The 25,253-nt window shown below is 31.0% G+C and overlaps 1 protein-coding gene and 2 long non-coding RNA genes across 3 annotated transcripts in view; 2 read left to right on the top strand and 1 right to left on the bottom strand.

Moving 5' to 3' along the window:
• LOC121114803 (zwei Ig domain protein zig-8) overlaps nt 1-25,253 on the bottom strand; it is a 221,319-nt gene that overhangs the window by 179,549 nt on the left and 16,517 nt on the right. The window lies entirely within an intron of this gene.
• LOC139904983 (uncharacterized) lies at nt 16,645-18,298 on the top strand. Its single transcript, XR_011779352.1, has 3 exons — nt 16,645-17,332; nt 17,385-17,524; nt 17,587-18,298. It is a non-coding gene; the product is annotated as an uncharacterized lncRNA (long non-coding RNA).
• On the top strand, nt 20,444-21,034 carry LOC139904984 (uncharacterized). The gene is made up of 3 exons (XR_011779353.1): nt 20,444-20,541; nt 20,595-20,734; nt 20,798-21,034. It is a non-coding gene; the product is annotated as an uncharacterized lncRNA (long non-coding RNA).

The raw sequence follows: 25,253 nt of genomic DNA, 5'->3' as shown, positions 1-25,253 counted from the left end.
CTCTAATTCGTATAGATAAAAGAAAGGCTAAAAGCTCGACTCCTACATTGTCGATTGAAAGAAGATGCGGTACTTCCAATATATAGAAACTTGCCTTGTTATCTCTCAACTCCTTCTACTTGGATATTACGAAGAACATCTACATCAACCTCGAGTGGTCGTCTGAATAAATAAATAATAAGACTTGCATCACGTAAAAAAAACATTTTTTTAGGCGGACAAAATTCCTTAGTTCTCTCATTTTTGTTAATCACTGAAAGGTCCCTAGGTTTACTTAAGTCTTAAATAATGTATATGCCAACAATATTATACTAAAAAAATATTGTGTTTTATTTTCTTTTAGAGAAAGGAATATTCATATTCTAAAGGAGTTCGAAGTTATTCAAATAAATCAAGAAAAGATTAACATCCTTCAATTTTGTGAGACTGAAATAGGACTTCCTATGGTTGGACAAGGTATATTGTCGTTTTAAGCTTTTTTTGAAAGGATCCATTTTACCATCTAATCACTTTGAACATCTAGTCAATCGATCACTTTCGGAGTTTTCCCAAGTTTCGAACATTGTGTCATTCTTAAAGAGAATATAGGCCAAAAATGATGAATTTTTCATCAAAGATGCATTGAGCTGAAAAAGTAAATTCATCTGTCTGTTCCAAGGTGAAAAAAATTAAGCTGGAATTCGAGCAAGGAAATTTGGGTGAAGGAAATAAAAGGTATTCCCAAGTTTATAAGGAGCTTCAGCAGTCCTTAAAACAACTTCTTCAGCTTGTTATAAAAATTTGTATAATGAACAATTAGTGAGTTTTCCTTCTCCAAGGACTCTTTATCGTTGGATGCAACCTTTAAAAGTCAGGGAAGTATTTCACCAGCATAAAAAAGCTTACCTAAGAAGAAGATTCAAGAACTGAAGAATCTTGAATGGGTTGTCATCCTCCTTCTTGTAAAAGTTTATTTCACTCAAAGAGTGGAGTTTTTTGGAGTGATCGTGACAAAATGGCTAAGATATGTTCTCTTGGGAGCTCTTTTTACGACATTTATTAAATACAAGAGAGTTCCAATTTGAATAGTGATAAAATAAAAGAAGCCATAACACGATAACTAAAAGAAATCTACTTTTATGTTGTGCCCTCTGGTTTGATAATTATGCCACAAAATCGAGGTTATGTACAGGATGCGTGGACAAAATCTGCCGCTTCAAAAAACAACAACTACAAGCTTATTTTATAATATTTATTGATAAAATAAAACCGAATATCTTTATTAGGATATAGAGCAGCTATCTATTCAATGTAGCCGCCGTTTGCGGCCAAACCCCGCTCAATGCGGCTACGAAACCGAGAACAGGCATTTTGGATCTGCGCTGCTTCTATCTCACTGAATTTCTCCTTGATGCAGGTGATGAGAGACTGCTTAGTGTTATGGGAGGAGCGGTTGGTCATGTTCTCCACGTAGGACCAGACAAAGGAGTCCAACGTGTTGAAATCCGTTGATGAGGGAGGCCAAGAGGAGAAGGGTAAGAACGCAAAAGCATTGCTTTTCAGCCATTCTTGCGTCCGCTTAGCTTTGTGGGCTCCAGGACCTGCAGGTAGATGTCCGTGTTCCCCCTGATGCATATCTCGAAAATGTGGGGCGGCATGACATGATCCTCACTTGAAACGACCCCAAAAGACCATGATAGTGGCCGGAAACTTGGTCTTCATGCCCCTGCTGACGTCTCTGTTGTTCACGGCAATCCAGCGATGGTTCTGGGAGTTGTGGATTTGATCCTGAACAAAATTCTTCTCATCAGAGAAGAACCAGAGCATGTTCGGCGACTTTGGGTTCTTCAAGATGTTCAGTAGCCTGAAGCTTTTGAGCAGCCACAACCCTTGAGTCTTTTCAGTCAGAAGTTGGGCTGTCTGACGCCTGTAGGACTTGAAGTTCTCCTTCACACAAGCCCTCACGGTCCACTCGGCCACGCCCAGGTCCCTTGCCATGGCTCTTATGGAACGCTGGGGGTCCTCGTCGATGATGTCCCTGACCTTGTTGATGAAGGTGACGTTCCGGACAACCCTGGTGCTCTTCTCCTCCTTCTTCTTCCTATCAACAACGTCCATCGGGTCCGATGACTCCTCCAGCTGCTTCCTGAGACTTCTGACAGAAGGCCAGAGATGTCAGCATTGCTTAATTTCATGTGATCACAAAGCATAATCTGAATAGCAGCGCACCTACGATCTCTCTCATTAAACATAATCACTTTTCTTGGGCACTTAAAATGATGCCATCGCTACAAGTGGTAAACAATAACTGAATCCTATGACCCGGGAAAAATTTTAAAACCAAAAATAGACCGATCAGACATCAGCTGATGGAGTAATGTTGTCTTTAAAATGTGGCAGATTTTGTCCATGCACCCTGTAAAAAAAGAAATCTTTTCAGGGAGAATTAATTATCATCCTCTCAACACTGAATAATTTTTTTTAGAATCATTTATCCAAAATACATGTTTAAGTCTATATATAACAATTGGATGATGTGTGACAATTTTCTTATGTGTCAGTTTCGCTGTCAAGTCATGGGATGGCCCCAATGCAGTCATATAAAAAAACTTTACCACATTAAAATTAGAAAAGGAACAAAAATTGCTCACTCATTAACGGAAAAATGTCTTGCTCCCACAACTTTAGAGATGAAAGTTGATTAATTTTTTTTTCAATTGTAAAGACGTGATACATTGAACTCCCGTTTTATTTTCTATATTTTAACTTTTTACTAAGTTACTTCCACTTTAAGTTTGTGATTTAGAGGAAGCTCCAGACAGAGGATGGATACCTCTATGGCTATAAATAATCTGGACGACACCTGCATTAGACGAGGAAATCTTGATTCCGAGGTTTAAAGAAATTTGCAAATACCATCAAGTAATATTCAATTTGCTTTAATTTTGTACATGGAAAGACTAAAGTAATCAACGGCCGAAAGGTCACAAAGAGTATGCGAGGTAGATTTTAAAAAGACTTAAAACTAATGAAAATGGTCAATTTACGGAAAATATCAACAATGAAAAAATATTCAACGAAAAGACTAAAGAAACTGGAAACGATAATCACAGCAGTGCATGTGAAGAGAATTTTGAGATCTACAACAGAAACATAGCCTTAGTGACAAACCCTTTGTTACACGGATCAAAACAGCTAAAACGTGGAGGGGATTTATTTCAACAGTCCACACTTGGAACTTGCACATTGAAAAACCTACCTACCTCAGTCTACTTAAATTGCATTGAGGAGAGTTGCATCATGGCGTTTACTTGTTATTCTTGCTTGTGATTAGCACCTCTCTGTTGCGCATGGTCGTCCTGAGTAGATTGTCAATGTGAGTACTTTATAAATGTCTAATCCTCTTCATTTTCCTCCATGGTAACGCTGGAAGGTTCTAAAGCGTAGTATTTATGGCCTTAGATGGAACAATTTTGGGCTGGGGTGTATTATAGGATAGTAAAAGGGGTCTTTGATGCTCAAAGAAACGGTAGCGGTGGGTAATAATTAAGGCTGATAATTTTGGTAAGAATACAAAAGTGTGCAAGGAGAAGGGAAGAAATATTTATGGCATCATTGATTAAATAATATAGATATTCTTCTATCAAGAACGTTATCATTACCACCTGTATTATTCAATATTAATATAATATTTGCTGATAGTCGATAGAAAACTGACTAAAATGCCTAAAATAACGGCGACTTCTGTCTGGATTTCTGAAAATGGAGGCCCAGGAATTTGCAAAATACTTACCGGATGAGAAACAGATGGTTTGTCGGATTTGTCGCTATAAATGTGCCTTTAGTCCCATGTCTAGAATTACACGCCACTCATTATCCTCATCTCATATCAAGAGTATGGATATTCATCTATAAAATCAAGTTAACGATGAATACATTAAGTAAGACTTTAACTTTGATCTCACAAAAATGCTTATTCCATGTAATATAACCTTATCCATTGCCAATAATCCTACGTTGAAAAAATTTATGGAGAAATACACGGGTAAATTCTTCCCTTCCTGAGGAACCATAATTAATTAATGGAGGATGTTAATAATGATGTTATTTATAGAAATACCCCCATTGTAAATTGTGAAGTTGAGATAATTTTCAGCATGCTTAGAGTCATCCACACCAAATTACGGAATGGAAGTCTGAATTTTGTACCATCTAACAGTAAGTATTCATTTTCAAAAAATCTAATCCTAAAATATGATTCTATTTTAGCTAAAATTATCAAGAATTATGATACACAACTCATTAAATGGCAAAAACAAGTGCTTTAATGGTCACAACAACGGGGGTAGTAGCTTTGAATGGTTCGCAACTAGTTTGTCTGCCATTAGTTTCTTCACTTAAAGACTTGGGTATGACCATTAGTTTTTCCAATATTACATAGTAAATAAAAATTACTTTTTATCACTTAAAGCTTAGCTATGGTTGATAGGCTCCAAGAAATGGTGTTCAGAAAACTCATAAAAGGCAAAAACAACTGCTTAAATGGTCACAACAACGGGGTAGTTGCATTGGGTGTAGCATTATAATTAGCAATTGTGTGTATCCTTCATGATTTGTTGTTATACAAGCATAAATAACTGGGAAAAAATCTTTTTTTGATGCTCTTAATAAAGAGTATTATCGCCGGACATAACTACATAAGTACCTTTTGCTCTAAATTTTTACGATGGATTTAATTATAATATTTTTTTAATATTTTTTTTTTTTATGTTTATTGTTTAATTTTATGATTTTGACATTTACTTTCTTATTAATAATTATTTAGATCTCATCGGTAGAGATATTTCTATCCTGTGCTCAATTGTATATAGCAACTTCCACATGAAGAAAAAGAAAAAAATCTTTTTGATTAAACTCAACGTCTGGCTTGTGTTTAGCAACTTAAAGTTATGACATATTTAACTGGATTCCGATTTCAGAACAAGAAAATATTATTTTTTATCAATCTATTATTTCAATATTCTGTATTTATATTTTATTGTTATTATTATTTATCTGATTCTAATTGATAAATTTTGTATATTTAACTTAAATGCATGATGGTTTATTTTTTAGTATATAGATTATATTTAATTTAAGCCTGCTTTTTGGCTTTTCATTAGTTATTATTCTGAGAATATGGTTCATAATAAATTACAATTACGTTTTCAAATCTACTGTAACGGATAATAAACGTCACCCTTCAAAAATCATAATAAAGCAGGCAGCTGATAATCACATCAGTATTTTGAACAATTATGCCATAAGTCTTTCTCCTCAACACCCCCCTTTCTTGCACTTGTTTTTCTCTTCATGATTATCAACTTTGGTAATAATACACCTTTTGGACCTAGTGTTTAACTTGCAGAATCCGTGGGGGGTATCATTGGATATTAGAAATACCCTTGATACTCAGGATAAAGGGCGATGGTCCACCTCGTGGACAAGCGGTTAACATGCGTAATCATGGGCTAGGGTGTATTATAATATATTCCAAGGGGTCCTTGATACTCAGGATAGTGGTGGCGATAGATTTTGATCCTCCTGCACAACCTGTTGTCTGAGGTATATTTTGCAAAATAAAATGGAGTCTCTTGGGACAAATTCTTATCATACTAAAGTTTGATTGTCTGAATACAGTATAAATTTCAATAAATATGTACATGACCAAGAATTTCTAGCCTTTTGATATAATAGGCTGTATTGCCACTTGAAATATTTTAATGGTCAGTAGAACCTATTAAGTTAAATTTCTTGAAAAATTGCTGTATAAAACAAAACTATACAAATTTATTTCAATTTTAGACCATATATAAATAAAGGCCAAATTTAATTTTTCAAAGGAAAACTAGCAACTCTGTTAGAGTCTCAGAAAATACAAGATACCGTCAAATATTTTTTTAATGTTTGTACGTATTATGAGCGTTCTACGCGTTTTGATTATATTACATAATTTTTCTAAAAATGACTAGGCAAAAATTTCTACCATTTCCTTTAAGACCCCATATAATTGAAGTAGTTATTTCAACTGTTTTCCAAGAGTGTATAGTTGCCACATCGTCAACTGATGTTCCTTTGTTCAAAAGATTCCAAGAAAATTTTGACCATCAATCAACAAAATTAACTATAATTCAGGAACTATAAATGAAGAGGTGGTAAGTTTTTTGCAAGGTATACTAGATAGTACTATTGAATTTGCAAAAAATTGTATTAAAAATACAAAATGGAGAACTATTAAAAGTATTCATTATAATTCTTTGTGATGCCCCTGAGTGTAGGGTTAAGTTCATGTTGCCTGGTCTAATGCACCATGTCTGTTGACCTTCAAAAGTGATATATAGTATATTTGGATATTTAGATTATAATTCAAATTCAATCATGAAATTGTAATCAAATTACTCACAATCATTTTACCAGACAATGTAAATGGAGTTAAAATTAGCATTCACCACTCTATTGGAAATTTTATAGATTGTTGAAGTTGTTTAGTTTTAATGTTCCTCATGAGCCTGTAGAGGTGAAAAAGTCCTTACAATGTGAAAGCTTATATAGTTCAAAATTGACTGAAGAAAGAGTAATCCTTTTTTTATTTTTTTATATTCGAAAAAATGCAAGAAAAATTGTCCGTTGAAAATTGCCTTCGAGGAAAATTGTTAGTTTAGACAACCCCTGTTTTCATATCTATCGTTCAGTTAGATAAATAATAAGTACGCATAAAAATTATTTTCTGAAACCACAATAAATATTTTCAAAATTTGCCAATAACAAAATGTCTTTTTTTTTAAATAAAAGAAAACAAAATTTAAGTATGTTAAACACTGTGAAAGAAAATATGAGTTGATATTAAAATTGCACTCAAAATTAGGATGAAAGGTTTTTTAAATTAACAATAAATGCAAATACGATTCTCAATCCTTTTCAAACTCACTTATCTATTTTTATATATTGTGTATATTATCGAATTTGCAATTCAATTATTCACGCTGACAATTTTCCTCCAGGGACAATTATCCTCAAGTTTTAAGAGACATATGAGGAGCTCCAAACTATTCCATGCTCTAAACTAAAATTCAAAGGATACATGCTTCTCCTTGGGATTTTACAGCCCATTTAATTTAATTTTATCCCTCAAGTTCTGCTAAACATTTTTAAAAACCTTATTGTTATTGTGAAACAATTTAAAATGCATTTTGAAAAGTGTATTAATCGTCAATTGATTTAACTTTTACATATTTTATGAACTCTGCTGATTTCTCAGGTTTTCTATTTGTCTTTCAACCTTATGGTTAACTCTGGAAATATTAGTTTCTTATAATGAATTTTACTATTTCTAGCTAGATTGCATCTTTTTATCTACTTATTTAGAGCTTATTTATTATTATTTATTTATTAATTGATATTTAGGTCTTTTAGAAAAAATAAATTTATTTTAATTCACATTGTTTTATAAAAAAACGAAAATTTCCTTTTTTTAATTTTGTATATAATGGACAAATAAAGTTAGAGAGGCTAGTTAATATCAAAGCTATAAAACAAGTAGCAGAAAGATTATGCTAAATCAATATTTGTAAGAAGTAGTGTTCTTAATGTGGCACATTTTTTTGTCCGTGAGGAACATTGAATATTCCTTAATAACTAACTATGTAGCTTTTAAAAACAATAGTCTTACTACTGCTTTTTTACTAGTACCTTTGGTACTTTTAATGGTGACTTGCTTGTTATATTTAATTTTTATTTTTTCTTGTTTCAGTTGTTGTTATATGCTTTTATATATCTTTCAAATTCTGTATGTTGACAAATTTTTTATTTTTTTTATTTTAAATTTTTGATATGTTTAGGTAGGGTTTGTTAGGAGAGGGATGATTATAAACTAAAATGTTTATTTATGTTATTTTTTTATGCGATCCTTCTTCCTTCATTTAATTCTTATGATATTTGTGCGAATAAAATAAAAACCTCAATAATAATAAAAAGTTATACCACTCACTCATTTTACCTCCTCTAATAATTATATTACATTTTATAAAAATATGTTGTTACCACATTACTGTTCTTTCTCTCCCTCTCTATCTGAGAATGAGTGTTATTTAATTACTGCCCTGTCGTAAATTGTATTGTATTCTTTAGTCAATTATTTTCAACTTTTGAATTTTTCGAAGATACCAAGCCTGGCTTAAAATGTCACCTGCACTAAGGAGTCACTTTTGCAGTTTCCCTTGAGTGACTGCTTAATGAAGGGTTGGCTGTATTTTATTGTTGGCATATTTTCTATAAAATACAAGATGCATGAAATTATATTTCAAACATACAATTGACGTGATAAAGGCAGATATACAGAAACTGTGCCACATGTCAAGCAAATAGTGTCTCTCCAAAAAGGTTTCATTAAAAAAAGATTAAGAAATAAAGAAAGTAAATTATCTAAGTTATGACTTAGATAAATCTTTATATACATATCCTTACACTTAAATTTTCCTCATATCAATATAGGTGTCTAAATATTATTAGCTAATATTTGATTTAACTTTTGGTCACCAAGACATTTAACTATACTAAAGATAGCATAATCCAGATCTATTTTTTTTATTTGGTCTATGTGCGTAGGAATGTTTAGAGTTATATATACACTTGTGCAATATTTTTCTAGATGATAATATGACGAGTGTTTTTTATTTTTCATGGCTGTTGTCATTATTATTTAATTCGTGAAGACATAATATCTGAGCATGCAGTAATAACTAGTGTGTGTTGTCATGAAAGATGGAAAGTATCACTGCCTAATATCAAAAATGGAACAAAAACAATATATACTCAATTTAATATAATTTGATCCATGATTCCAAATATGGCCTTATTTTTTCTCTCAGTGCCTCGTGGCCTTCAAAAAGGCCACACATTAATAAATATTTTTGGCTATTTTAAGGTTCAAAGCTGTTTTAAGCACTTGGTGTTGGAGATAGGGATAAATTATATTAATATATTTGAAAGCCGAATGTTAAAAATTGTAAAACAATTTTCAAAATGTATGGATCATACTTATAACTTGAATGATCTTTGTTTAAAGTGAAAAATAGGTGCTTTTTATTCAAAGGCTCAAAGATTAAAGAAAAATAGATTAAAAAAATTTAAAAGTATGTCATAGGATAGCTAAAATTATACACTTTAATTTTAAAAAAAGAACCATGTCCAAGAACTTCATAAATAAGTGCTGCTGCGTCTTTAGGCCTAGGGTGGAGATACCATGGTAGTTAACAAAGGAACTCATTTTGAAAAATAGAAAGATATATCAATAAAGAAATATGCCATAAAGCCTCAATGTTTTATTCCTTTAAATTCTTACAACATTTTACCCTATTTGTTCGTTATCAAAAGTTCCACCATTTTACCTCGCACACTGTAGGTCTTCAAGAATATAATTACATAATTTATTTCTAATATCACAATACACACGAAATATAATGTACATAGACATCATGAAAAATATTACAATATCAAACATTTTTTGGAATTAAAAACATAAGAAGTAATTAATTAACAAAATACCAAAGCAAATCAAAATACTTGTTGACTAAATTTAAAATCTTGATTAACCCTTAAAATGACTGCATCTATAATATCAACTAGGTTTATTGGACGTATATTTATTCTTAAGCATCTTTCTATGCCATCATTCCAAAATACGGGTTTTATTAAGAGGTGTTTTCTTTAGCAAAGCATGTTTAAAAAGCATAAAGTCTATTAAATATGATGATTTTTTTAGTAAACCGCAGGGGAATTTTTTGATATTAGAGACTTTTCAGAAAATTAATTTAAAGTATACGTAAAAAATTAGTTCGAGGTTATTTATTTAGAAACTGAGTCACATCTGAGGATTGCATGTTTCCATCACTCTCAATGAGGGTAGCCTATTCAGCAATATTAGGTGTCTATTTCACGAAAGTGATAGATCACAGCTCTAAAAAAACCTTCTAGAAATCGATGAGTGCCAACTAATTCTCTTTTCTCCCTTTATATTGAACTATTTAGCTTTTTTATTTACTCATTTCAAGTTTGCTTTATTAAATTTGAAAAATCGTCAAGATATCCAGGATACAGGATGCAGATGTAATTTTTCGTAAATTTAATTATATTAATTATGGTTAGCAATTTTATTAAAGAAGTACTATTTATTAAAAAGCTCTTGTAACAAAGAATGTTCACCTATATAATGAGTAGCATTATTCAATGCCACCATCCTATGAGACAATGAAATTCTTAACCGAGAACAAAACTATTTATCTTTGAAATCTGGTTTCAGTGCTCCATTATGCTGACTTTCAACTTGTTAGCATTTTGATGAGTCTTTACAATCTTGGCTTTTAAAATGCTAAGTATATTAAGAGTATTGAAATCAAGTGAAAATTACAACAGAAGGTTTTCACATTAAAAGAGGTAAAACTCTTGGGCATTGCGAGATTTATTAAGTGGAGCCCCGTTGACGAGTCCATATTTAATTTTCTTGAGGCTAACTGGCCTTCAATTTTAGCAAGACTGTCCACCTCAAAAATTTTTTGTAGGTCTAGGAATATCCTTTTTCCTAGTCCTTCAATAATTATGAGTTCATTTTCCTATCATAAGACACTATGACGCTCAGATACATAACTTGAGCAGCTGGATGCTTTGTTTTTATGGCTCACTTGAAATCTTGGGATGGTATTGTAATGAATATGTCATTTTCGTGGCTTAGGACCTGGTCTATCATGAATATCTTCTTGCCCAAGAAGCTCAAATCGTCGATAAAATAATATCCGTTGATTATTTTATTTGCTGCCCATTCATATTTTGTTTTATTTCGAAAAATCAAAATTTCGGAGGGAAAGGAAAATTTTACTTTCTATATAACATGTCCTATGATAGTATTTTTTTAACACCTTTCATAAAATACTAGAATTAAATAAAAATGCTTGGAAAATTACCCCCTGCATAGATATCATGAAAAATATTACAATATCAAACATTTTTTGGAATTAAAAACATAAGAAGTAATAAAGTAATAAATTAACAAAATACCAACGCAAATTAAAATACTTCTTGACTAAATTTAAAATCTTGATTAATCCTTAAAATTACTGCATCTATAATACCAACTAGGTCTATTGAACACATATTTATTGTTTGGCATCTTTCTATGCCATCATCCCAAAATAAGGGTTTTATTACGAGGTGTCATCTTTAGGAAAGCATGGTTCATAATAAAGTCGATTAAATATGATGATTTTTTTTTAGTAAATCTCAGGGGAATTTTTTGATGTTGGAGACTTTTCTGAAAATTAATTTAAAGGATATGTAAAAAATTAGTTCGAGGTTATTTATTTAGAAACTGAGTCACATCTAAGGATTGAATGTACATATCAATCTCAAAGAGCCGTAACCTATTCAGCAATATCAGATGTCTATTTCACGAAAGTGATAGATCACAACTCTAAAAAACCTTCTAGAAATCGATAGGTGCCAACTTACTTCGAACTACCTTATATTGAACTATTTAGCTCATTTCAGGTTCTGTTAATTAAATTTGAAAAATTGTCAAGATATCTACAGCTATACAGGATGCAGATGTAATTTTTCCGAAATTTAATTATTTTAAATGTGGTTTGCAATTTTATTAAAGAAGTACTACTTATTAAAAAAAACTCTTGTAACAAAGAATGTTTACCTATGTAATGAGTAGCATTACTCAATGCCACCACCCTATGAAACAATGAAATTCTTGTCGAGAACAAAACTATTTTCCGTGGAAATCTGGTTTCAGTGCTCCATGATGCTGACTTTCAACTTGTTAGTGTATTGTGATGAGTCTTTTCGATCTTGGCTTCTAAAACGCTTCACATACTCCAATCCAGAGTATGGAGATCAAGTGAGGATTGCACCAAAAGGTTTTGACCTAAAAAAGAAGTAAAACATTTGGGCCTTTGGAGATTTATGAAGTGGAACCCCATATGAGTCCAAACAAAGATTACTCAAATTATAAGTATGATGCAGACAATTTAACAATGCTTTTATACTTTTTAACATTCGGCTTTAAATGATGTTAACGTAATTTAACGTAATTATGTTCTTCTAGACAGAGGGCTGAAAACAGGTTAGAACCTTAAAAATCGCCAAAATATATATATATATGGCTTTTTTTTAAGGTCACGAGGCATTGAGAGAAAAAATAAGGCCATATTTGGAATCAAGGGATGACACTGAACTAAGTTAAGCATATGCACTATGCAGCTCTAGTGCATAAAAAAAAGTGTGATTTTGTTGGACAGTGTAATTATTACGTTTATTATTATTATTATTAATATATTGTAATACTTCAATAAATTTAGCTCAAAGTAATTAAAATGTTGTGTGCTTTTAATTTTATAATTCTAAGTTTATTTTTTGTTTGTTTTGTAATCCACACTTTCATTCATGGCTTGCCTTTTCTGGTTTTCATGATCATTTAGCGAGTTTTAAATAGGGATGTAAATATTTAGCTATAAGTAGTCATTTCCTTTCAATGTTTTAACAAATTGTATGAAGTTTAGACATAAGATATTGAGAGGAATTAAAAGGTAGGAAATAGGCAGGGGTTTTTCACGGCAAGTCATAAAAATATTAAGATATTTTGCTAATGGTACTCTTTGTGCGTAAAATCCTCTTTACAAATGGAAATGAGAGGAAACACAAGTATTTGAGTAGAAAAAACTAAAAATAAACAGTGATTTAATAAATATATTGTATAGACATCACATGTGAGAAGAAACAGAATGCAGATAACCACTACAGTGAGATATTCTACTTTGGAGGACTTATTTTTTATATAGAAGTTGTCTCAAATTTCAGATATCTCCTGAATAAAACTTTTGAAGTATCCAAACACTAAGGCTCGTTGTTTTTCTTCAGAAAAACTTTAAATAGCCCAAAAAGAATTTCTTGAAATGGGAAAGCTCGGCATCCTTCGATGTACGAATAGTACTTGGATTTCCCATTACACATGTAAGAGTGTAAGATTTTAAAACGTTCACGCTGTTAAGTTACCTTAACATATTTATAAAAGTGATTTAAACTTTTTCCATCATATTTTTTAATCATAAGGAACACCTATTTATAAAAAGTAAAATAAAAAATTTATTTATGATTTTTTTAGGTAAATAGCATTGGCAATTTGTGTAAAATCTAAAAAATAATAACAATACTGACTAGTTATTTGAATTTTTAACTGATAGGTTTAGAAATATTAGTTTTAAATAATTAGATAAAGTTTCTAAATAGAGGTTTTATAATTAAAGATAAATATTTGATGTATTATAGGTTGCCTTGCTAAAAACGAGACATAAACTTTTTTTTTAACCTGCATATAATTCACCCCCTTTTTTTCAGTTCGGTCGTAAGTGGTTTTTTCGAGACCGTGGGTCGAAATTTGAATCATAGTGCAGTATTCAGATTGTGGACCAAAATTTACTGTCGAGCTATATAATAACCGGGGACATAAATTTTCTTTTCTAAAAAAATGACATTTTAGGTTTTACAATGTTACCGCTCCTTATCAAAGTAGAACCGAATTAGTTATAATTGTAACAGTCTCAGACCGGTCTAGGACGTTCTTGCTAAAACACAAGACAAATAACTACCATTCTGTATAACGACTTGTTATAATCTGTACCGGAACTGGATAGCTTTTTTGACAAATTTTGGTCTAGAGTCACTCAAGCATAACATACATCATGCCAAAAACCCCTTCAATCGCTCCAAAATAGCCTCATCAAAAAGTGACAGATCTAGGCTGTGTAGTGCCCAATCGCCCAATCGCCCTTGTAGAAAAAGCTTAATATACGCTTTTTTTATCACATTTCTTTAGATCCTGTGCAAGGGTCCTCTTCAAAGAATTCATGACAAATTGGTCCTTGATAAAACGGTCCATTGTCATATTATCACTCTTAAATTCCCTTGATAATATCCTCACAGATGTTTTCCCCATCTCTTTCTTCCACTACTTTGTTTTCTAACTTAAGCATTAGACATAGGTAAAGCTTAAAAAAAGTGGCAAAACGCGTTTATTATATTCAAAGTTTTGTGAAATCTTTTTTCCTACGCTAGATGTGGCTCTTTATTATACCTCAGATGACGTCACTATATAATTATCACTTCTCGTATCACTTGGCAGTATTTAATTTGTTAAATTAGTTTAAATTTCATTAAGGCTGGGTAGTAACTTATTAAGTAATATTGTTAACTAAAAAAACAAAAAACAGAAAGAACAAATGATACATAGATATCACTATTTTATTTTAAAAATTAACATCATTTTCAGTTAATACGAAACTTAAAAAAGCAACTGTAAAAATTTCAATTCAATCTGTTCTATACTTGTGAGTTATTCTGCTAAATAAAATGTATTACTTTGTATATGCAATCAAGCTAGTCAGTCTAGCCGTAACTTTATCAGTATATCCAGTTCCCCCTTGCAAAAAATTTCATCATATAAAAAAACATGAACCGTGTTCTGTAATCACACAATTTATTATATAGGTTCAAGGTTGAATTTGTTTTTATTGGTAAATTTTTTAAACCTACTGTTGAGTAAAAAACAAAGGAGGAGTTACCGGCTATAGATCTACATATATAACCTCTTTGGATGAGTTAATATATAAAAAAGGAATGTATGCTATAGGTATAGTTGATAATATTGTTGAGAAAAACGCGTGCGAGGAGGAGGGGGGAAAAAAGACATATGGTATCATTGTTTAAAATACGGATGTGATTATTATCTGCCTGCTTTATTATGATTTTTGAGGGTATAACGAAAGTATTTATAGCAAAATGTTTAATGAAGATATACCACGTATAATTGACTTAGACGTTTTTTATCCGTTACAGTAGATTTGAAAACGTCACACTCCATGAAATTGTAATTCATTATGAACCTTATTCTCAGAATAATAGCTAATGAAACGACAAAGTAGAGTATTTGAAATATATTTGAAGCTCAAAGTTTAAAAAAAGAAGGCTTTAATGAAATATAATCTACATACTAAAAAATAAACCATTAAACATTTAAGTTAAATATACAAAATTAAACAATTAAAATCATATAACTATTAATAATAATAAATTATAAATAAAGAATATTGAAATAATAGATTGATCCAGATAATTTTTTCTTGTTCTAACATCGGAATTCAGTTAAATATGTCATAACTTTAGGTTGCAATACACAAGCGAGACGTAGAGTTTAATCAAAAGATAATCACCCCTCTTCTTCATGTGGAAGTTGCTATATACAATTGTGCACAGGATAGATATATCTCTACCGATGAGATCTAACTAATTATTCATAATAAAGTAAATGTCAAAATCATAAAATTAGACAATAAATATATTAATAAAAAAATGTTAGAAATAAATTCATCTTAAAGATTTAGAGCAAAAGCTAATTATGTAGTAATGTCCGGCGATATTACTCCTTATTAAGAGCATCAAAAATATTTCCCCGTTATTTAGGTATGCTTATATAACAACATACTATTATCATGAAGGATATACACAATTGTTAATTATAATGCAACACCCAATGTAACTACCCTCGTTGTTGTGACCATTTAAACAGTTGTTTTTGCCTTTTATGAGTTTTCTGAACACCATTTCTTGGAGCCCATCAACCATAGCTAAGCCTTAAGTGATAAAAAGTAATATTTAATGACTATGTAATATTGGAAAACCTAATTATCATACCCAAGTCTTAAAACGAAGTAAGTAGTCTCAGACAAACTTGTTGCAAACCATCCAAAGCTACTACCCCCGTTGTTGTGACCATTTAAGCAGTTGTTTTTGCCCTTTACTGAGTTGTGTATCATAATTCTTGATATGTTTAGCTAAAATAGAATCATATTTTATGGTTAGATTTAAAAAAATTGAATACTTACTGTGAGATAGTACAAAATTCAGAGTTCCATTTCGATATTCGTAAATACTTTTTACTGATAACTTGATCGTCATTTGGTGTGGATGACTCAAAACATTTTATATGTATTTCTATAAATGACATCAGTAACAACATCTTCCATTAATTTAATGATGGTTCCTCGGGAAGGGATATGTTTACCCTTGTATTTCTCCATAAATTTTTTGAACGTAGATGATTAGCAATGGATAAGGTTATATTACATACAATAAGCATCCTTGTGAAATCAGAGTTAAAGTCTGACTTGATGTATTCATCGTTAAATTGATTTTATAGATGAATATCCATATTCTAGTTATGAGATGAGGATAATGAGTGGCGTGTAATTCTAGACAGGGGACTAAAGGCACATTTATATCGACAAATCCGACAAACCATCTGTTTCTCATCCGGTAAGTATTTTCCAAATTCCTAGGCCTCCATTTTCAGAAATCCAGACAGAAGGCGACGTTATTTTAGGCATTTTATTCAGTTCTCTATCGACTATCCCCATCTAATATTATTATATTAATATTGAATAATAAAGGCGGGAATGATAACGTTCATGATTGATAGAAGAAGATGTATATTATTTAATCAATGATGCCATAAGTAATTCTTCTTTTCTCCTCGCACGCTTTTGTATTCTTACCAAAATTATCACCCTCACCTATAGCTAAGGGTGATAATTTTGGTAAGAATACAAAAGCGTGCGAGGAGAAAAGAAGAATTACTTATGGCATCATTGATTAAATAATATACATCTTCTTCTATCAATCATGAACGTTATCATTCCCGCCTTTATTATTCAATATTAATATAATATGAGATGGTGATAGTCGATAGAGAACTGAATAAAATCCCCAAAATGACGTCGCCTTCTGTCTGGATTTATGAAAATGGAGGCCCAGGAATTTGGAAAATACTTACCGGATGAGAAACAGATGGTTTGTCGGATTTGTCGATATAAATGTGCCTTTAGTCCCCTGTCTAGAATTACACGCCACTCATTATCCTCATCTCATAACAAGAGTATGGATATTCATCTATAAAATCAATTTGACGATGAATACATCAAGTCAGACTTTAACTTTGATCTCTAACAACGATGCTTATTGCATGTAATATAACCTTATCCATTGCTAATCATCTACGTTCAAAAAATTTATGGAGAAATACAAGGGTAAACATATTCCTTCCCGAGGAACCATCATTAAATTAATGGAGGATGTTGTTACTGATGTCATTTATAGAAATACATATAAAATGTTTTGAGTCATCCACACCAAATGACGATCAAGTTATCAGTAAAAAGTATTTACGAATATCGAAATGGAACTCTGAATTTTGTACTATCTCACAGTAAGTATTCAATTTTTTTTAAATCTAACCATAAAATATGATTCTATTTTAGCTAAACATATCAAGAATTATGATACACAACTCAGTAAAGGGCAAAAACAACTGCTTAAATGGTCACAACAACGGGGGTAGTAGCTTTGGATGGTTTGCAACAAGTTTGTCTGAGACTACTTACTTCGTTTTAAGACTTGGGTATGATAATTAGGTTTTCCAATATTACATAGTCATTAAATATTACTTTTTTATCACTTAAGGCTTAGCTATGGTTGATGGGCTCCAAGAAATGGTGTTCAGAAAACTCATAAAAGGCAAAAACAACTGTTTAAATGGTCACAACAACGAGGGTAGTTACATTGGGTGTTGCATTATAATTAACAATTGTGTATATCCTTCATGATAATAGTATGTTGTTATATAAGCATACCTAAATAACGGGGGGAAATATTTTTGATGCTCTTAATAAGGAGTAATATCGCCGGACATTACTACATAATTAGCTTTTGCTCTAAATCTTTAAGATGAATTTATTTCTAACATTTTTTTATTAATATATTTATTGTCTAATTTTATGATTTTGACATTTACTTTATTATGAATAATTAGTTAGATCTCATCGGTAGAGATATATCTATCCTGTGCACAATTGTATATAGCAACTTCCACATGAAGAAGAGGGGTGATTATCTTTTGATTAAACTCTACGTCTCGCTTGTGTATTGCAACCTAAAGTTATGACATATTTAACTGAATTCCGATGTTAGAACAAGAAAAAATTATCTGGATCAATCTATTATTTCAATATTCTTTATTTATAATTTATTATTATTAATAGTTATATGATTTTAATTGTTTAATTTTGTATATTTAACTTAAATGTTTAATGGTTTATTTTTTAGTATGTAGATTATATTTCATTAAAGCCTTCTTTTTTAAACTTTGAGCTTCAAATATATTTCAAATACTCTACTTTGTCGTTTCATTAGCTATTATTCTGAGAATAAGGTTCATAATGAATTACAATTTCATGGAGTGTGACTTTTTCAAATCTACTGTAACGGATAAAAACGTCGAAGTCAATTATACGTAGTATATCTTCATTAAACATTTTGCTAATAAATACATTAGTTATACCCTCAAAAATCATAATAAAGCAGGCAGATGATAATCACATCAGTATTTTAAACAATGATACCATATGTCTTTTCCCCCCCTCCTCCTCGCACGCGTTTTTCTCTACAATATTATCAACTATAGCTATAGGTAAGGGTGATAATTGTGTATATATGTTGTTATATAAGCATAAATAGCGGAGAAAAAAATCTTTTTTGATGCTCTTAATAAGGAGTAATATCGCCGGACATTACTACATAATTAACTTTTGCTCTAAATCTTTACGATGTCATGTTAAAAAATTAGCTGTTCTTACTAAGATTGGAAGAAGATATGGATTGAAATCTAACATTATTTTATGATTTACTTTATTATTAATAATTATTAAAATCTCATCGGTAGAAATATATCTATCCTATGCACAATTGTATATGCAACTTGCACATAAGGAAAAAAGGTGATTATTTTTTGATTAAACTCCACGTCTGGCTTGTATTTTGCAACCTCAAGTTATGACATATTGAACTGAATTCCGATGTTAGAACAAGAAGTTAATATTTTGATCAATCTATTTTTTCAATATTCTGTATTTATAATTTATTGTTATTATTAGTTATATGATTCTAATTGTTTAATTTTGTATATTTAACTTAAATGTATGATGGTTTATTTTTTAGTATGTAGATTGTATTTAATTTAAGCCTTCTATTTTAAATTTGGAACTTCAAATATATTTCGAAATACTCTTATTTTGTCGTTTTATTAGTTATTTTTCTGAGAATATGGTTCACAATAAATTACTATTTCATGGAGTGTGACGTTTCCAAATCTACTGTAACGGATAAAAATCGTCTAAGTCAATTATACGTAGTATATCTTTATTAAACATTTTGCTAATAAATACTTTCGTTACACCCTCAAAAATCATAATAAAGCAGGCAACTGATAAATACTGATGTGATAATCACATAAGTATTTTAAACAATAATACCATATGTCTTTCTCCCCCCTGTCTCCTCGCACGCGTTTTTCTCTACAATATTATCAACTATAGCTATAGGTTATAACATACCCCCAACCTTCTTTACTTATTAGACTCACTTTGTTTGGTAGTTTAATCAAAATAAGTATTTTGTAAATACTAGATGCTCTAGCCCAAATAATTATTTTAGATAATTCCTTAACTCTTTAGGGCTCAAAACCCTATGTGCTAAACACTTTAAAATATACTTTTAAGCTTTAAGCTATTTTTATAATGAAATTATAACGTGATTACACCCTAAAAGTAAGGTTAGCCAAGCGGCAAGCTTTAAGTGCAAATTAAATTATGTTAACCCTAAGAAATCAAAGCCCCCTTTCTTACTTCTACTATCTTTACCACCCTAAATAAGCCCAAGAGTAAGGTAAAAGTTAAAATTAAAAGCATGACTGCTCTGTTATTTGAATATAGCCTTCCTATGTAGACTTTAAACCTCCTGGGGGTCCTTAAGGTTAGCCCCATAGTTAGGAACACAAGTAATATTTTTCACCTCCCCCTTTGGGGGACGTTATCATTCCCGCCTTTATTATTCAATATTAATATAATAGTAGATGGTGATAGTCGATAGAGAACTGAATAAAATGCCTTAAATATCGTCGCCTTCTGTCTGGATTTCTGATAATGGAGGCCCAGGAATTTGGAAAATACTTACCGGATGAGAAACAGATGGGTTGTCGGATTATTCGATATAAATGTGCCCTTAGTCCTCTGTCTAGAATTACCCGCCACCCATTATCCACATCTCATATCAAGAGCATGAATATTCATCTAAAAAATCAAGTTAATGATGAATACATCAAGTCAGACTTTAACTCTGATCTCACAAAGATGCTTATTGCATGTAATATAACCTTATCCATTGCTGATCATCTACGTTCAAAAAATTTATGGAGGAATACACGAGTAAGCCTATCCCTTGCCGAGGAACCATCATTAATTAATGGAGAATGTTGGTACTGATGCCATTTATAGAATTGTGAAGTTAGGATAATTTTCAGCATGTTTAGAGTCGTCCACACAAAATTACGAAATAGAACTTTGAATTTTGTACCATCTAACAGTAAGTATTCATTTTTTTTAAAAATCTAATCCTAAAATATGATTCTATTTTAGCTAAAATTATCAAGAATTATGATACACAACTCATTAAATGGCAAAAACAAGTGCTTAAATGGTCACAACAACGGGAGTAGTAGCTTTGGATGGTTTGCAACTAGTTTGTCTGAGACTAGTTTCTTCACTTAAAGACTTGGGTATGATAATTAGGTTTTCCAATATTACATAATCAATAAATATTACTTTTTTTATCACTTAAGGCTTAGCTATGGTTGATAGGCTCCAACAAATGGTGTTCAAAAAACTCATAAAAGGCAAAAACAACTGCTTAAATGGTCACAACAACAGGGTAGTTACATTGGGTGTAGCAATATAACTAGCAATTGTGTATATCCTTCATGATAATAGTATGTTGTTATATAAGCATAAATAACGGGGAAAATATATTTTTTGATGCTCTTAATAAGGAGTAATATCGCCGGACATTACTACATAAATAGTTTTTGCTCTAAATCTTTAAGATGGATTTATTTCTAACATTTTTTTTATTAGTATATTTATTGCGTAATTTTATGATTTTGATATTTACTTTATTATTAATAATTAGTTAGATCTCATCGGTAGAGATATATCTATCCTGTGCACAATTGTATATAGCAAATTCCACATGAAGAAGAGGGGTGATTATCTTTTTTGATTAAACTCCACGTCTCGCTTGTGTTTTGGAACCTAAAGTTATGACATCTTTAACTGGATTCCGGTGTCAGAACAAGAAAATATTATTTGGATCAATCTTTTATTTCAATATTCTGTATATATAATTTAGTGTTATTAGTTATATGATGCCAATTGTTTAATTTTGTATATTTAACATAAATGTATGATGGTATATTTTTTATTATGTAGATTATATTTAATTAAAGCCTTTTTTTTTAAACTTGGAACTTCAAATATATTTTGAAATACTCTACTTTGTCGTTTCATTAACTATTATTCTGAGAATAAGGTTCATAATGAATTACAATTTCATGGAATGTGATGTTATAAAATCTACTGTCACAGATAAAAACGTCTAAGTAGTATATCTTCATTAAACATTTTGCTAATAAATACTTTCGTTATACACTCAAAATCATAATAAAGCAGGCAGATGATAATCACATCAGTATTTTAAACAATGATACCATATGTATTTTTTCCCCCTTCTCCTTGCACGCGTTTTTCTCTACAATATTATCAACTTTAGCTATAGCCTATAGGGTTGTGGGAATCGTGTTTTGCGCAAGCGCGCCTGCAAATACAACTTCAACTATCTGGTTCCTTTGTTTTCTTTCGGACATAAATAAACATAAATTCATATATGATAAGTCATACTTGTTGGCCGATGGGTAATTTTGAACATACTTATAAAGATTATGATTTTTTTAACATTACAACTTATCTGAAAGGTTACTACATATAGAAGCTTCCCTTTACCAAAATATAGCTTTACTTGGTACTACTTAATCAAAATAATATTATCAAGAAAATGTCTAAATGTTAGTCATAATTTATTGTATGATACAAAGAGTATTAAATATTAATTGCCATAATATAAGACTTTGTTTACGAATATCAATATAAAAGGTGGATTTAATCATCGTTAGTCCTGAGATACAAGTATGTAACTTCTATTTGAAAGAAAATTCAAGGATGACGTCTAACAAATTAACCGGAGTCCGGAAGTATAGAGAAGCACAATTAAGATTATTTGATGATGCAAATAAAATATGTGAAGTATAAATTAATGGAGAATAGTAGAAACGTCAAAGAATAACCAAAATAGTCTAAATGATTTAGTATCAAAGAGTGTTAACGCAAATACAGTCATGTGGATTCAATATATATCGAAGAAGACAAAGTTCTATAAGATCGTTGAACAAGAGCTAAGAAAGATTGTTTAGAGAGTGTGGTTTCCAATTTCCTCATATGAATGGAAAAGTTTGCCATACAAAAAGCGTCGAATGAACAAGATGTGATAAGAGAGGCCACTATGCAAGAGTATGCAAGTGTCTAAAAAAGAAAACTCTATTTTGGTCATCAACTCTATTCAAAAATTTGAACTGAATAAATTACCCATCGATGCATTGGATGTCCATGGAAATTACTTCAAAAATATAATAGCTACATATGAGAGTGGTGCAATTGTATATATCGCTGGATCCAGAGTTCAAAGTAAATATCGATTCCAACCCAATTAAAAGAGTATCGTTTAGAATATACCTTTAACTTAAATTATTTATTTATTTACACATGAAGGAAGAGAGATTGTTGTATATTATTAATATATAACTTCCCTATAAATAACTTTATAAATGTATATTATATACTGTAAATTTATGCAAGACAAAATATATTGTTAGTTAGAGAAAATCAACCCCATCATTACAGGAAGTGTACTCATTACTTCTTAGTGACCACTGCCCATAAAGGATGAATAGATAACTTTGGCACGAAATCTAAAGAATAGAAATGAGGCAAAAAGTAACAAATTATTTAAAAAATATTGTTAATATTTACGCGTTGACAATTAAATGATAACAAAACATTCATTCCATTTGGTGATCAATAGTTCCCTCAATTTCTTAGTACTTAGTTTGGACCTCCATTTCGTATTGATGATATTCATCTTACTAAAGACTCTCAGCATCACAATTTTACAAGGTTTTCACATGTTGAGAGTTGCTTTAGTTTTGTGTAGCCAGGATTCTTTTGAAGCACATCTTTTAACTTGGTCTTGAATGGCTTTTCCTTCAAATCTTGAGTCAGACTTTCTACTATGGTTAGGCTGGTAAGAAGAGGCAATCTTTCCTCAGGCGCAGTTATTGCCAAAGGTATTTGACGAAAATTTTCTTGTATAAATACGACTTCTTCTCTGAAGGAATCATTATTAATTATTTCTTGTGCTCTTCTGGTTGCTGTCAAATCTTCATCAAGGCTGTTTAAATATTCTCTGAAGACGTCAAAGTAACGGTAGTAGTACTCCACTGTTTTTAACCAAGTTCCCTATCTTGTTATAATTGGTGATGGAGGGAGGGGAATTTCGTACGAAGCAGTAAATACTCTCTTTCTTCTTCCAAAATTCAAAAACATCTTCTTCACATTGTAAATAAGTTCGTTCGTTCGAGGAAACTATTGTTGAACCATATCTGCAACTCTATGTAATCCATGAGCAATACATGTAATGTGAATCAATTCCGGGAATTTTTTTTCGAGGATCTTCTTCTTTGAGACAATACAAGGCGGCATCAGTGATGAAAACTTTAAGTCTACACGGGAAAAAATCCTCTCCCAATAACTTATAAACTGAGCTTATGACGACGCTCTTTACATTGTTTGCATTTGCAATCTCAATCAAGTCAATAATGTAAGGCCTCCCACAGAAAGGTCCGTCAAAAGGCCAATCAAACTTGTAGTTCTTGCCCCCTTAATGATCTCTTGTCTCATCTAGTGCAACGAAAATATCTTTTTCTTCCACCTCTTCTTTTATTCTATTCGAAACTCCTTGACATACATTCTTAACCAAGTTGTTACCGACCCATAGACCTGGAGAAGTTTTTACAGTATATTTTTCAATAAACTTGTAGAAATTGGGATGATCCAGAACATTTAAAGGGATGTTACACGACACAAATAACTGTGCTACGTCCAAATTGAATGATGAACCGTTTAATTCTCCTTCGTCTCCTTGGATCTTGTGTTTATTGAAGACTTAAGTTGTTGATCTGATGGGAGGTTTTGGAATGGCAGATTACTTGCCATAAAGAACGAGATGGTCACGAGAAACGACAAAAACGGCAAGATATACTTTTATTTTCCAAATCATCATTCCACACATCAGTACCTCCGTTGTTAGAAACCCATGAAAAAAGGTACGTTTTCTTCGACATGATGATGATGTACGTGAGAGAGTAGCGCGAGGAAGTTTCCTTGCTGATGATTAGTACAATACTGAGGAAAAATGTTTAGAAGATGCGAGATTACCAACGTGTTTTATTCCTTTTTTTATATAATCTGTTTCAACCAATCAAATTCGTTTTTTTTAACGATTCCAACAACTCTACATACAGTATGCACAAACATGAATGTTTTTCCTACATTCATGTCTTTCTTTCCCTCTCTATCTGAGAATGAATGTGATCCAATTACTGTCCAGAAGTGAATTTTATCCTTTATTGTATTCTTTTACATACTATTTTCCACTTTTCAAAATTGCTCCATAATACTGAACTGGTTCAAGAGGTTCACCAAGCAATCACTTTTTAAACTTCTCTTGTCTGACAGCTTTGACGTTAAATTGGCTTTTATTCACTTTTAAAAGTGTATCGTTTTAAGTGAAGTAACCTGTATTATAAAAGGTGATTTTAAAAAAAATGTTGTATCTACTCAAGTGTTAAAAACTTAGCTCGTTCAAGAAATGTAAAACACATTAAATGACCAAATTCCATATCAGGTATCATATCATGAAATAAAATATAAATAAATGCAATAGTTTAGTTATGATCAAAAGGAATATTTTAAAAGCAATTTTATAATAATCACTTCGCATATAACCTTTGCTTTTACTTCTTTGATCTTTCTTCATTATTGTTTATTTATGTATAACATATATATGGTTGTCTAACTAAATGTACACACACTTTGAAAATCTTACATGGTATAGTTATTTTGAACTCG

The sequence above is a fragment of the Lepeophtheirus salmonis genome, chromosome 3 (genome assembly GCF_016086655.4).
Source record: "Lepeophtheirus salmonis chromosome 3, UVic_Lsal_1.4, whole genome shotgun sequence".
Classification (NCBI taxonomy): Eukaryota; Metazoa; Arthropoda; class Copepoda; order Siphonostomatoida; family Caligidae; genus Lepeophtheirus; species Lepeophtheirus salmonis.
The sequence above is the reverse complement of the archived record's forward strand: the minus strand, read 5'-3'. Positions and strand labels throughout refer to the sequence as shown.